Source organism: Macaca fascicularis, chromosome 5 (genome assembly GCF_037993035.2).
Source record: "Macaca fascicularis isolate 582-1 chromosome 5, T2T-MFA8v1.1".
Taxonomy (NCBI): domain Eukaryota; kingdom Metazoa; phylum Chordata; class Mammalia; order Primates; family Cercopithecidae; genus Macaca; species Macaca fascicularis.
In genome coordinates this window covers 60,063,562-60,077,006 of record NC_088379.1, presented here as the reverse complement: position 1 = coordinate 60,077,006, position 13,445 = coordinate 60,063,562, and positions in this window count along the sequence as shown.

Sequence of the window (13,445 nt, the reverse complement as noted above, 5' to 3'; positions counted from 1 at the left end):
CCAGATCCCCTCCACAACACATGGCAATTATGGGAGCTACATTTGAAAATGAGATTTGGGTGGGGACAAACCCAAACCATATCAAGTCAGTATTTGGAAAACTAACCAACATTCCCATAAAAATCTGACATGTGTAGCCTGCTATGAAATAGTGCATGACCAACCATTGTTAGCCAATAAATAGTTACAAACAATACCAAACAAGCAAAAAAAAAAAAAAAAAAAAGTTACTTCTATATACCTCACCCTTGTTTTGACCCTAGAAAATACAGAAACAGCAGAATGAGAAGGAGAGGAGAAGAGGAAATTCAAAGTAGTGAAAGAGAAAGAAAACAGACCTTGGTGATTTCATCCACTATCATGACCTTAAATGTCATCTATGTGTCAATGGTTCCTATACTTAAATTTCCATCCTTAGAGTCGCTCCTGAATTCTAAATGTGTATATCTCAGCTTCCTACTAACATATTCTCTTGAATATCTAGTAGCTGTCTCAAAGTAAACAAGTTCAACTCTTGATCATTTTCTAGCAATCTGACCTACCAGCAATCTTCTTTATCATAGTTAATGGCAACTTCATCCTTCCAATTGTGCAGGCCAAAACTCTTGCAGTTTTCCTTGACTTCTCTATTAGCTACATATTACATATTTTTTTCATCAGAAAACCATGTGGACTTTACCTTCAAAATATGCCAAGAATCTGACTACTTCTTACCACCTAAACCACTGTCTCTCTGACTTAAGTTAGCATCATCTTTAACCTGGAGATTCCATGGTCTCCAAAGTAGCCTCCTATTTCAAAATGTACATTTCTCACCCCTACAGTCTATTTATAACATATCAGCCATAGTGGTTCTTTTAAAGCATAAATCAAATAACATTAATCTTTTACTGAAAATTTTCAAATCATTCTCCATCTCATTCAGAGAAAAGCCAAAATTCATACAATGGCCAACAAGGCTTTATATTATCTTCCCTCCTCCATTTCCTCTACCATACTCCTTGTCTTAGTCTGCTCAAGCTACCATAACAAAATACCAAACAGAAATTTAAACAACAAAAATTTATTTTCCCACAGCTCTGGAAGCTGTAAGTCCATGATCAGGGTGCCAGATTGATTGGGTTCTAACGAGGGTTTTCTTGATATCTTGCCAATGATTGTCATCATGTTATATCCTCACATGGCAGAGAAAGAGAAAGAAAAAAGCTCTCTGGTATCTCTTATTACAATGGCATTAATCCTATCAGATCAAGGCCCTATCCTTACGACATCATTTAACCTTAAGGTTTTTTCACAAAGGTCCTATTTCCAAATACTGTCATATTGGGAATTAGGGTTTCAACACATAAATTTTTGAGTAGGAAGGACACAAACATTCATTCCATAACACCCCCACTAAAAATAAGACTTCATCTCCTACTAGGTTCCTCTCATTCACGCTACTTCAGGGTTTCCCTGTCATGAATCATCATATTTCAAGTGATTTTCTTTTCCATTTCAATATTCCTTAGGGCAAATTTCTAATTAAATTATATATAACAGTTTTTAGCAAAAGACACTCAGAAATGAAGAGGAAATGGTAAGGTGAGAACCAATGAATGTGACAGAACCCTCTGTTTCTCTCTTCTACTCAAAACAATGTAGGAAAAAACTGATAACTCTAATTTATTATGTATTTTGATAGTAAGATACATTTTAAAAGAAAATATAAAATTATAGGTAATACAAGAAGAATAGAAAATAGATATAGGTATATCACTTACAAGGAAGATACATGCTCAGATGTAACCAATTTTGTGATAACAATAGCAAATACATATTAAGTTCCAACCATGTACCAGGCGTTGACTTTAGCATTGGAGATCTTGTGGTCAATGAAACATAAACTTGCCCTCAAAGAGTTTATAGAATGGTGCACTGTTTCTCAAAATGTGTTCTGTGGTATTTATCAAAATGTCAAATTTGGTTTCTTACTCTCCAAATATAATTAATTAGAATCTTAATTGTGTGTGTGTGTGTGTGTGTGTGTGTGTGTGTGTGTATGTGTAAGGTCCAATAATCTATACTATATCCAAAGACCTGAGATGTTTCTTATGCACAGTAAAGTTTGAGAACTTCCACACTTCATTTATTTATCTGAGTTCCTGATATTCTTCAAATCTTGGTATAATAATTTTTTACTTATTCAGCTCTTTGACTTTTAAAATATTTCCAGAAAATATTTTATCTACCATCTTCAGTTGTATTCTATGGGAGTGTGACTCCAAGTAACCTAGTTTGCCATTATTGGAAACCAGAAGTCTCAATCCCATCTCCACTTGAGAAAATTAGACCCAATCTTTTGAAGCTCTGCCATGATTCTGTTCTTGATTTCCTTACACATATGTGATTTCTTCTTTCTTCAAGACATCGTATAACCTCTCTTTCTCTTATTGTCTTAGTCTGTTGTAATAAAGACACTGCTAATAAAGACATACTCAAGACTAGATAATTTATAAAGGAAAGAAGTTTAGTTGACTAACAGTTCCACATGACTGGAAAGGCCTCACAAACATGGCAGAAGGTAAATGAGGAGCAAAGTCACATCTTCATGGTGGCAGGCAAGAGAGGGTGTGCAGAGGAACTCCCCTTTATGAAACCATCAGATCCTTTGAGACGTACTCACTATCACAACAACAGCACAGAAAAGACCTGCCCCATGATTCAATTATCTACCACCAGGTCCCTCCCATAACATGTGGGAATTGCGGGAGCTACAATTTAAGATAAGATTTGGGTGGAAACACATCCAAACCATATCACTTATTTTTTCAGTCATGAGTAAACTCAGTGGTTTCCTATTTATTTATCTATTTAGAGACAGAGTCTCGTTCTGTTGCCCAGGCTGGAGTGTGGTGGGACTATCTTGGCTCACTGCAACCTCTGCCTCCTGGGTACAAGAGATTCTCCTGCCTCAGCCTCCCAAGTAATTGGGACCACAGGCACACACTACCATGTCTGGTTAATGTTTGTATTTTCAGTAGAAATGGGGTCTCACCATGTTGGCCAGGCTTGTCTCAATCTCCAGACCTCAGGTGATCTGCCCGCTTCAGCCTCCCAAAGTGTTATGATTACAGGCATGAGCCATGGCACCTGGCCTGGTTCCATTTATATATCATGTTAGACACTTAATGCCAGGCAACATATTTTATTCCCTGAGGCAACTAGTTCATGCTTTGCACAAAACAGTCACTCAAGATTTATTGCATTAAAAAAATTTCAAAAAAATATTGGTTGAGAAATTATTAACCAAAATATCACTTCAGCTATTTCCCACATTTCTCAATTGCAACAAGCAATAGTCTTGAGCAATAAAAAAGTTCCCAGGACTCTTCCTCTCACATTCCACTTAAGTTGAGTTTACATAAAATAATGTGAATAGGCCCAATTTGTTTTTCTTCTAAAATGGTCCATCTGATGGAACATTCAACCAACACTTGTTTGAATTGTGATAATAAACATGTTTCATCAGTCACTTCACAGAACTCCCTAAGTGACCTCAGTTCACAGGCGAAGAAGGAATGTGACTCCCAAGGAGCATAATTCTATACAGATGTGGTCAAGTGAGACACAAAATCCCAAACTGCAGGCAAATTTATGAAACAATGTGGGGAAGGAAATCATTTGCATAGAACATGAGGTATGTGTTGCCTTAATTTCTTGTATAGTTGAGGTAAAAATTTTTGGCTAGAAAATAGTCTGGAATCATTTCAGAAATTGTCATAACCCAGGTAACAAATGTTAATTTCATTATTTGCTACTTATCTAACCTAAGATACCATGGATCATAATACAAATCATTACCTTACATAACATTAAGAAAGGGAAAAATCAGCCCAAATAATCTGTATTCTCTATCAGTGGTAAGCCATGTCACAATTACAGAGATGTTAAAATGTGATAAAATATGCCTTTTAGACTCACTGAAATACAGCATGTGTCCTAACATCTTCCACACTCTATTTTCAGGCAGTTGTGCCTTGAACTGTAGATTGTACTGCTGAGGAAAAGCAAGTCTTTTACCTGTAATCTTGCATCTATCACCTCATGATGTATCTACCTACAGAGAAAAAGTGGTGTTTTGTAAAGTTAACTCATCTAGTCTCTCTGCTTCTGAGGGAAACATTGACTTAGTTAGATGGGTGAGTTTGAAAAAATCAACTTAGCATAACATCTCCTGCTTACCTTTCTCACAGAACCACTCAGCCTCCTGTAAAGTAAATGATCTGTTCTGCTCTCTGCCGATAATAAAAGTAGCTTATCCCATAGGGCAAACCTAAGATTTTCCAACCCAGCTTGTGACTACATAGGTATGTCTGCCTAATTCTGGGAATCAGTGTTAGGAAGTACACCTGTCCACAGAAACAAACCACTGGCTCTAGTACCAGCTTCATTATTCGTAAGCAGGATATTTTTGTATCTTATCTAAATTACTTTCTTTTTATCTCAATAGAATCAAAAGTCATAATCTAAGAAGGGATAAATGGTGTTACCTGTAGGCTTCCTAGAAGAACAACTAGCATACATCCATGCCCTTGGCTCTGATGAGCAGGAAGTCCTCTGTACTAGAACAGAAAAACTATGATAAGATGGTCCATTAAAGGTGGCATTGTGAAGTTCAATCTGTCATGTAATCATCCCTCTCTCATCCTGCCTGACACAGTCATAATCACAACCCCAGTCTACTTCTGAGTGTGTTATTTCTTATCTGACCAGGGGGACCTATTCTTTCTTCTCATTCTTCTTTGGCTTCTCTTAGCCTCCTCCTAACAAAAATGTGTGCAAAGCTTTATGTATAACCTGTGAGAGGTTTGGCTGCCTTTGTTCTGCCATCAGCCATCAGAGAAGCAACCCAGGCACTAATTCAAACCAATCAAAGAGCAGGCAGGCATGTTCTATTAGAGCAGGCGTGGCATGATGTAAAGATCCCATAAGGACCATGTGTTGACTCACTGAAAGCCATCACATTAGAATAAATAATTTTACCAATGCAAACACAATCTACTTTGCTTGGCCACATTCTTAAAGACCAACAAACTGAGACCAAAAGCAGCTATGCAAAGATGTCCAGAAGTGAAGTTTGAAGATAGAATGACTTCTGCCCAGTTCCATGTTTATCCTATTTCCTTGTATGCATTTTATATTGAAAAACATACACTACATTTTCTTCATAAAAATTCTGCTGGGATGCTTACTTCTATTTTCTTCACCTAGGGAAATCATTCCCATACACTGCACTGACTTTTATTTTATGTAATATAACTTAAAATTATTTTATTTTTTTTGCACCCTGCCTCACATCCTCTCAGTCCTCCTGCTATTCAGCAATTCCTGCAGCAAACAAACTGCTCTGAGTATAACCCAACGGCTATACTCCATGACCCTTGTTTTATTCCCTGGAGCTTTTCTAACATGGGAGCACCCGGGAGTGACAGGCAGTTGACCTCCTTTGTGCCACTGATGGATATTATGGGATAGGAGCTGTCAAATAAATTCTCCCCACTTTTACCCCTAGGACACATAATTCTGAGGCACATCTACAATGAGCATTATCATTCTCTGCACCTGGAAGAAGTTGTAGAGGTTCCATCTCAGAAGATCTGAGACAGCATGATAAAGCATGGACTTCCTCAAGAAGAGGGAATCACATTTAGAGCTATTGAATTTAGAACAAGGTAGAGGGAGATGGTCAAACGAGTTTGTTCTACACCTTGTTCTGACATCTTTTCAAGAGAAAAATCACTGGTCCTAATGGAAAGATGTTCATGTAACTAACATAAAGAGATGTTATAATCACCAATTAGAAAGAGAGAATGCAGATAAGAATCAGAGCAATGCTCAGTGCTCACTGAATCTATATTATACCAGGCTAATATTAGTCCAAGGCTGACTCTATGTGCAATAATTTAAAAAATATTATTTTAGAGTTCTTAAGAAGACTTAACAATACTTTTGGCATTTATTCCATTACAATGTGCTAGATAGACATGATAATTTGTAGTGATACAATTGTTCGATAGAGGTAACTTATTTTACCAAGCTTTCCTCTTTCTTTTCAAATCAAGATGGTTAAACTGTTATAGTAGGTAGCTAGTTAAACATGAGCAGGGCAAGAGAAGGCTCCCCTCACACATACACAGCAGGAACATCAGGCGGCCAGCAGATGATGGTCAGGCAGTTGTTAATTGGTCACAGCCAGCACCAGCGAAGGGAAATCTCCCCATAGATAGAAAACACCTGAAACTAGTGATCAGCAGCTTCCCAACAAGATCTCAGGAGTTGGGCGAGTAGGCTCAAGCATGCACATTAAAATGGCAGAATTTAACCAGCAAATGACCTTCCAGGAATATTTGACAGGAAAAAGAAGAACTCCTCAAGTAAGCATGTGTACAACTCCAGTGAACACACTGAGCGTGCTCACCTCCCAAGTGCTGGCAGGCCACTGTGCATGCAGACAGCCCAACCCAAGGGAAGAATTGGGAGAAGTAAGGCAAGACCCTGGAAGTATGCCAGTGTATAAAACCGTTAGTCAGAAGGTCAAGCCTCACGCTGAATCTCTCAAGTCACCCACTTGGCCCTCTTCCAAGTGTACTTTACTTTCTTTCACTCTTGTCCTAAAGCTTTTAAATAAGCTTTCACCCCTGCTCAAATACTTGCCTCAGTCTCTCCTTCTGCCTTATGCCCCTCGGTCAAATTCTTTCTGCTGAGGAGGCAAGAATTGAGATGGCTGCAGACTCATACAGGTAAGGATTTGTTGCCGGTAACAAAACTACCAGATGATGTCAACCACAGTGTGTTCCCAGCACAATAACAGATTATACATTTGTGAGGTTTTATGAGTAACACATTTCCAGAGCAAAGCTGGAGAAGAAACTACATAGATATAGATCAATAATAGAATAATTTTGACCATTGTTTGTTCTTTCTGAGGCTGGACAATTAAAAAGAAATCAGGCTGTTACGAACCTCCAGAGGTTACTTATTTCTCCTAAGGTCGCAAGTGAGGAAGACCACTGGCTTAAGTCATTGCCCTGGCTCAAGCACTAAGAAGAGATAGAGTTGAAAATGGATCCAGATCAGTCTCCTAACCAGGCAAACAGCCCCACTTAGGAAACTTGTTTGGTGGTCTCAAAGGTCACTTTTTTTTTCTTGATACACCTTGGCACATGTAGGAAAAAAAAACATTTGAAAGGTGTGAAGGGTGAACTGATATCATCCAGAAAGAAGAGGAGAAAACAGGGCTTGGTCACATACAGTGTGAAGAGATTATTTGAGAGTGACTTCTCTTGCCAATGACTAGCAGAGAAACTTCAAAAAAGAGGCAAAAACTTCCCTTGGTTGTGTGCTTTACCAAATGAGGTCTACCTTTACCAGTGCAGCAGAAATGCTGCCTTTCTTAGCTCATTCACTTATGTATCTCAAACAGCATGTGCCTACCTTAAAAAGCACTGTAGAAAAAGGTAATATGAATCACGGATATTAATAAAATCTGTGGAATCTTTCTTTAGTTATCATTGCATTCATTCAAATCCAGATCATTACCATAATGGACATTGTAAAATTCTCAGGAAAAAAGCCATTTTTACTGAACATATCTTAGCAAAGTCTATTATGGTTAAACTACTACAATGTACTTTCTCGGTAACTCAATTTTATTCAATTATTGCTATTTTTTAGGAATAGAGCAAGTAGTATTTGCTCTGAGAGTCTTACATGTGGTTTAACACTGTGAAATAGTTCATATTTTTAGGGTGAATTGGAAGGACTTGTTCTACTTAGTCCAAAACCCAACATTCTGAAATAATTTTGATGGTGTTTACGTTAGATTCAGGACTTACTTTAGTATTTTGGAAACTTATTTTTTGTGCTGTAAAATGACCTTTTAAGAGGTCCTTTGTAATATGCTGACACCATGGTGAACACAAAGATTATAGGAAGAATTCTTTATTATTATTATTATTATTATTATTATTATTATTATTGTTTGATACAGGGTCTGACTCTGTCGACCTGGCTAAAGTACAGTGGGACAATCATGGCTCACTGCAGCCTTGGCCTCAAGCGATTCTCCCACCTCAGCCTCCCTAGTGGCTAGTACTACAGGCTCATGACACTATGCCAGGCTAATTTTTGTAATTTTTGTAGAGACAGGGTTTAATAATATTGCCCAGGCTGGTCTCAAACTCCTGGCTCAAGTCTCCTGCCTTGGCCTCCTAAAGTGTTGGGATTACAGGTATGGGCCACCACACCTGGCTAGTTTTAATTTCTAATAGAGTAAATATCAATGGTTATAATCCATATTTCTATTTTTTAAAAAAGCTATTTTTGAGTCCTGAATACTTTTTAAGAGTTTCAAAGTATCTTGAGACCAAAAAGTTTGAAAATCACTGTATAGAGCTATGCTTTCCAATAGAATTTGTCACAGTGTTGAAAATGTCCTATAAATCTGCACTGTCTGATACAAAACCACTAGATACATTTAGCTGTTGAGCAGTGGCTAGTGCGACTGAAGATCTGAGTCTTTTACTTTTATGAAATTTAAATTTAAATAGCAACTGTGGGTTGTAGCTAGCATATTGGGCAGTGTGGTCATAGACCTTCAGTATGCTGGCCCCTGATATAATATTTTTTCCAATATTGCACACAAGCTAATAGTTAGCTCATTTTTCTTCTGCTAAACATTAAGCTCTTGGCTTGGTTTGTATGGGGTGTAAGGGAGGTGTTTAACCACAAAATACATAATAAGAGAATTATCATGCATAGTTCTGAAATATGAATGAATTCCAGATAAAATCTTTGACTCAAGAAAAGAAAAATCCATTGTAGTTGCCCCACTGGGAATTACACAGAGTTCAAGAGAGTGTTTCTTCATGCCTCATCTTGAATTAACTACACAGACTATAGGCAATTGTTTTAAAATTATAAACAATGTTTTAGGCTTTGTTTCTGTCGCAGAGAAAAATAAAAGTGTTCCAGTTACAAAAAAAAAAAAAAAAAAAAAAGATTGATTGAGTGTCCAAACACGGTACGGGCCTGACTTGGTGTTGACATCATTCACTAGAATCTGAATCTTAGCTGAAATTCCTGGATTTTATTTTGTAGAACTATCTGGCTATTGTGCACCTTACCCTTGCTAACCAAGCACAGAGCATGGAGGAAACTTTCAACTTGAAAATATAAACTTTGAATTGTGTGATGCTGTGTGAATTACAGAACCTCTCTAAACCTATTTTTTTCTCATGAAATAGGATAACAATATTATTCGGGGCTTCTCTACATATTGAGAGGACTAAATGATATAATGCACATGAAACAATTAGTATAACTCCTGAAACATTGTATATATTTAGGGGTGGTAGTTATTACCCTAATAACTGTTTTTAATTACATTAATTATTTATAATTAATATAATATCTATACTACATATACTATATTATTTATAATTAATATACTTAATATTATATCAATTATATTTCTAATCTGTAGGCACAATTAATAATATAATTATCATATCAATTATGATTGTTATGATTAATATACTTAATAGTATAATAATATAATTTATAATAAACAATTAAAAATATTATTAACTGTGCTCACTGGAATTTTTTTGGTGAGTCAGCTATGTACCAGGCAATGTGTTAGTGCTAGTGGATAAGTGGCCGCACTCCATGTGTGCATGGAGCTTCCAATCTAGAGAGGGAGAGAGACACTCCCTAGAGAGTGTTGTGAGGATTAAACTTTAAAAGAGAAAAGAGCTGGGTCCTAAGATAGGATGTATTAAGGAAGATTGTTCTGATCTAGAGGCTAGGAAAGACCTCAATGAGGATGGAATGTTTAAGTTGAGTCCTGAAATACAGTACTAGCAAGATTTACTACTGGTAGAAATGTGTTTCAGGGTATATTAGTTGGGGTAATGGTAAATAAATAGACTCTAAAGTTTAGTGACTAAACAAGACATAAGTCTATTTATCTTTCCCTTAACAGTTCAGAGCAGGTAGTCAGAATTTGCTTGGTAAAGTAATCCAGAGTCTCAGGTTACAAGGGTGGCTCTGCCATTCTTCACTGTGGCTTCTACAGTTGCTCCATCACCACCATGTCCAACCAGCAGGAAGGAAAGGAAGATGGACAACTAGGAAGAACTTATTTAAACAGAAGACTTGAAAGTTACACTTACCCAGGAAAGTCAGCTGGGTGTTTAGTCATGCCATTGTTGAACTAGCCTGCCTTGGTGTTGTCATCATTCACTAGGATCTGAATTTTGTATTGCTGCATTCTTGTCTGAAACATGTAGGTAATACTGAAATTATGTTCATATATATAAATTTTATATATCCTAAAAGTTAGTTTAGTTCAATAAACACTTAGAACTTGTAATTTTTTCCCCCTTAGAGATAAAAATATGGTTAATACTTCCACTCACTTACTCGTATTCTCATTCATTCAGCAATGTTCACCGAATATACACAACCTGCACTAAATTCCAGGCACTTTGGGGATGTTCATGAAACACAACCTTTGATCTCAAGAGATTCACAGTCTGCTGTGGATGGGAGGGGAGCAAACATCACAGTTTAATGTGAAACAGAGAGAAAGATGGGATATTATCTACATATAAATAAGTGCAGAAGAAGGTGGGGACTGTTCTGTGCAGAGAGAATGGGGAAATATTGTGGGAACAGAGCCAGCTGAGATAACTTGAATACTGATTTTATAAACAAAGAGCCTTCCAGTCTGATATGGTTTGGCTGTGTCCCCACCCAAATCTCATCTTGAATTGTAGCTCCCATAATTCCTATGTGTTGTGGGAGGGGCCCAATGAGAGGTAATTGAATCATGGGGGTGGATCTTTCCTGTGCTGTTCTCATGATAGTGAATAAGTCTCATGAGATCTGATGATATTATAAGTGGGAGGTCCCTTACACAGGCTCTCTTGCCTGCTGCCATGTAAAATGTGCCTCACTCTTCCTTCGCCTTCTGCCATGATTGTGAGGCCTCCACAGTCATGTGGTACTGTAAGTTCATTAAACCTCTTTCCTTTATGAATTATCCAGTGTCAGATATGTCTTTATTAGCAGCATGAGCATGAACTAATGCACAGTCTATGAGAAAAGTCATAAATAGCTCAGTGTGATTGGCTAGTTTAGGGGTGGCAAATAGTCAAGAGTGAGTGAAGTAGCTAATCAATAGAAAGAGAAATGAAAATAAAATGTTAAAAGAGAGACAAATATTGAAGAGCCTCAAATGTCAAGCAACATGTATTTGAATTTATTTAATAAATAATGGGAAACTAGTGCAGATCCTTAAGAGGGGATAGATGTGACTGGATCTGAGTTTCAGAAAGAGAGCCCTGGAGGCACCATACACAGTTAAGCAGCATCTGAACTTGTAAGCATAGATGCATGGTTTCCAGAGTAGATCCTGCCCCTGATGCCTGTGTGATGTTGAGCAATTGGTTTACCCACCCTGTGCCTTAACTTCCTCATCGTTAAATAAGAATGATAATGATAGCTACTTTATAGAACTGTTGTGAGCATTAAATTAAGTAATTCATGTCAAGAGTTTAAAATAATGCTTGACATTTAATAGGGATATATAAACATACACACACACACGCACGCGCGCGCGCACACACAGACACACGCACACACACATATATACCTTGGAGAGAAATGGAAACAAATTAAGAAAGCAGAAACATCTTTTGAGCTAGGCTAAAAAGGGCAGTGTAGACACAGGAACAAGGGAACCGGAAACAGATTACCTGGTGTCCGATAGCAGATAAATTGTTTCTTAATTGTTCTAACTCTTTTTTCTTCTCTGTAAATTAGAAATAATAACAGTGCCTATTTTATAGAGTTGTGAGGAATTAAATTACATAATACATGCAAAGTGTTCAGCAAAGAGCCTAGCATCTACCAATCACTCACAAGATGGTAATTTTCATTATCAAAAAAGGATTTATTCTAAAAGCTTGAAATTCTATAATTTTTTATCTCTGAATTAGTTTTGTCCCTTACCATAGAATTGATGTAGTACAAAAAACATAGACATTATAATCAGGTAAAACTGAAATAAATTTTTATTCTGTCACTTTAAAGCAGTGTAAATTTGGGCATTTTTTTCCTAAAATTTAGGAGCACTTGTTTCCTCCTGAGACAATTACAATGCTTCCCACCTTAAAAGGTTGTTGTGAAGATTACATGAAATAATTTGCATAAAGTACCTAGACTGACACACAATAAACACATAGTAGAAGTTGAATGCCCACCTCCTTTTTTTTTTCTCTTACTCTCTCTCACATCTGCTCTGAAAGATTAAAAAGTTACAAAACAGAGAAGCACTGTTTTGAATCATGAGTTGTGGGTTCAGGCCAAGAAGGACAAAACCAAACTAACCCAACCCCTTCACTTGCCAAACCTCTTGCTGTTTGACCCCCACTAATGGCTAACCAAAATTAGCCACAGACCGCTGATGAGCGTGTGAGCCATTGGGCAACGTTTCCAACTGGATAGAACATGAAAAATTAAGGAGAGAAGGACTATCCAACAGAGAGGCAGTGGGGGTTGAAAATACAAGGGATGATTATAGGAGGCTTGGCAGGGGACAGGATATGCATTAATGTGGAGAGAGGGATTTTCTTTTTTCACATCAAAACACACAGAATTTGACCACCTAAGTGAACAAACTTTCTTCATATATGGGAGTCTTGATGACATAGTGGTTAAGAAAGCTGGTTTAAGAATAGTGATTGCTGAGTTCAAACCCTGACTCCACCGTTTGTGAGCTGTTATAGCCTTGGGTAAGTCATTTAAAATTTCCAGCTAGGCGCAGTGGCTCATGCCTGTAATCCCAGCACTTTGGGAGGCTGAGGCAGGTGGATCACCTGAGGTCAGGATTTCAAGATCAGCCTGGCCAACATGGTGAAACCCCATCTCTACTAAAAAATACAAAAAATACAAAAATTAGCCATGCATGATGGCAGGTGCCTGTACTCCCAACTACTCGGGAGGCTGAGACAGGATAATTGTTGGAACCTGGGAGTTGGAGGTTGCAGTGAGCTGAGATTGCACCACTGCACTCTAGCCCCTGGGCGACAGAGCCAGACTCTGTCTAAAAAAAAAAAATTCTGAGCGACCTTTTCCTTGATAGTTCCCAAATCATTACACTAATGCAATGGTTAAATATTATCATAACCTATACAAAGTAGATGAAATAGAATCTCGGGACATATTAAGTATTTGAAGATATTAGCTATTACAATTGTGATTTAAGTTTTTAACTGGTCAGCGCACTTTAAAATAAGGAGAGTCGAGGCAATTGTCTATTACAGATGGTACAGATGACAAGTAAGATGAGTCAGGCAAGTAAGATGAGTCTGCTTGACTGATCTCATTTCTTAGAT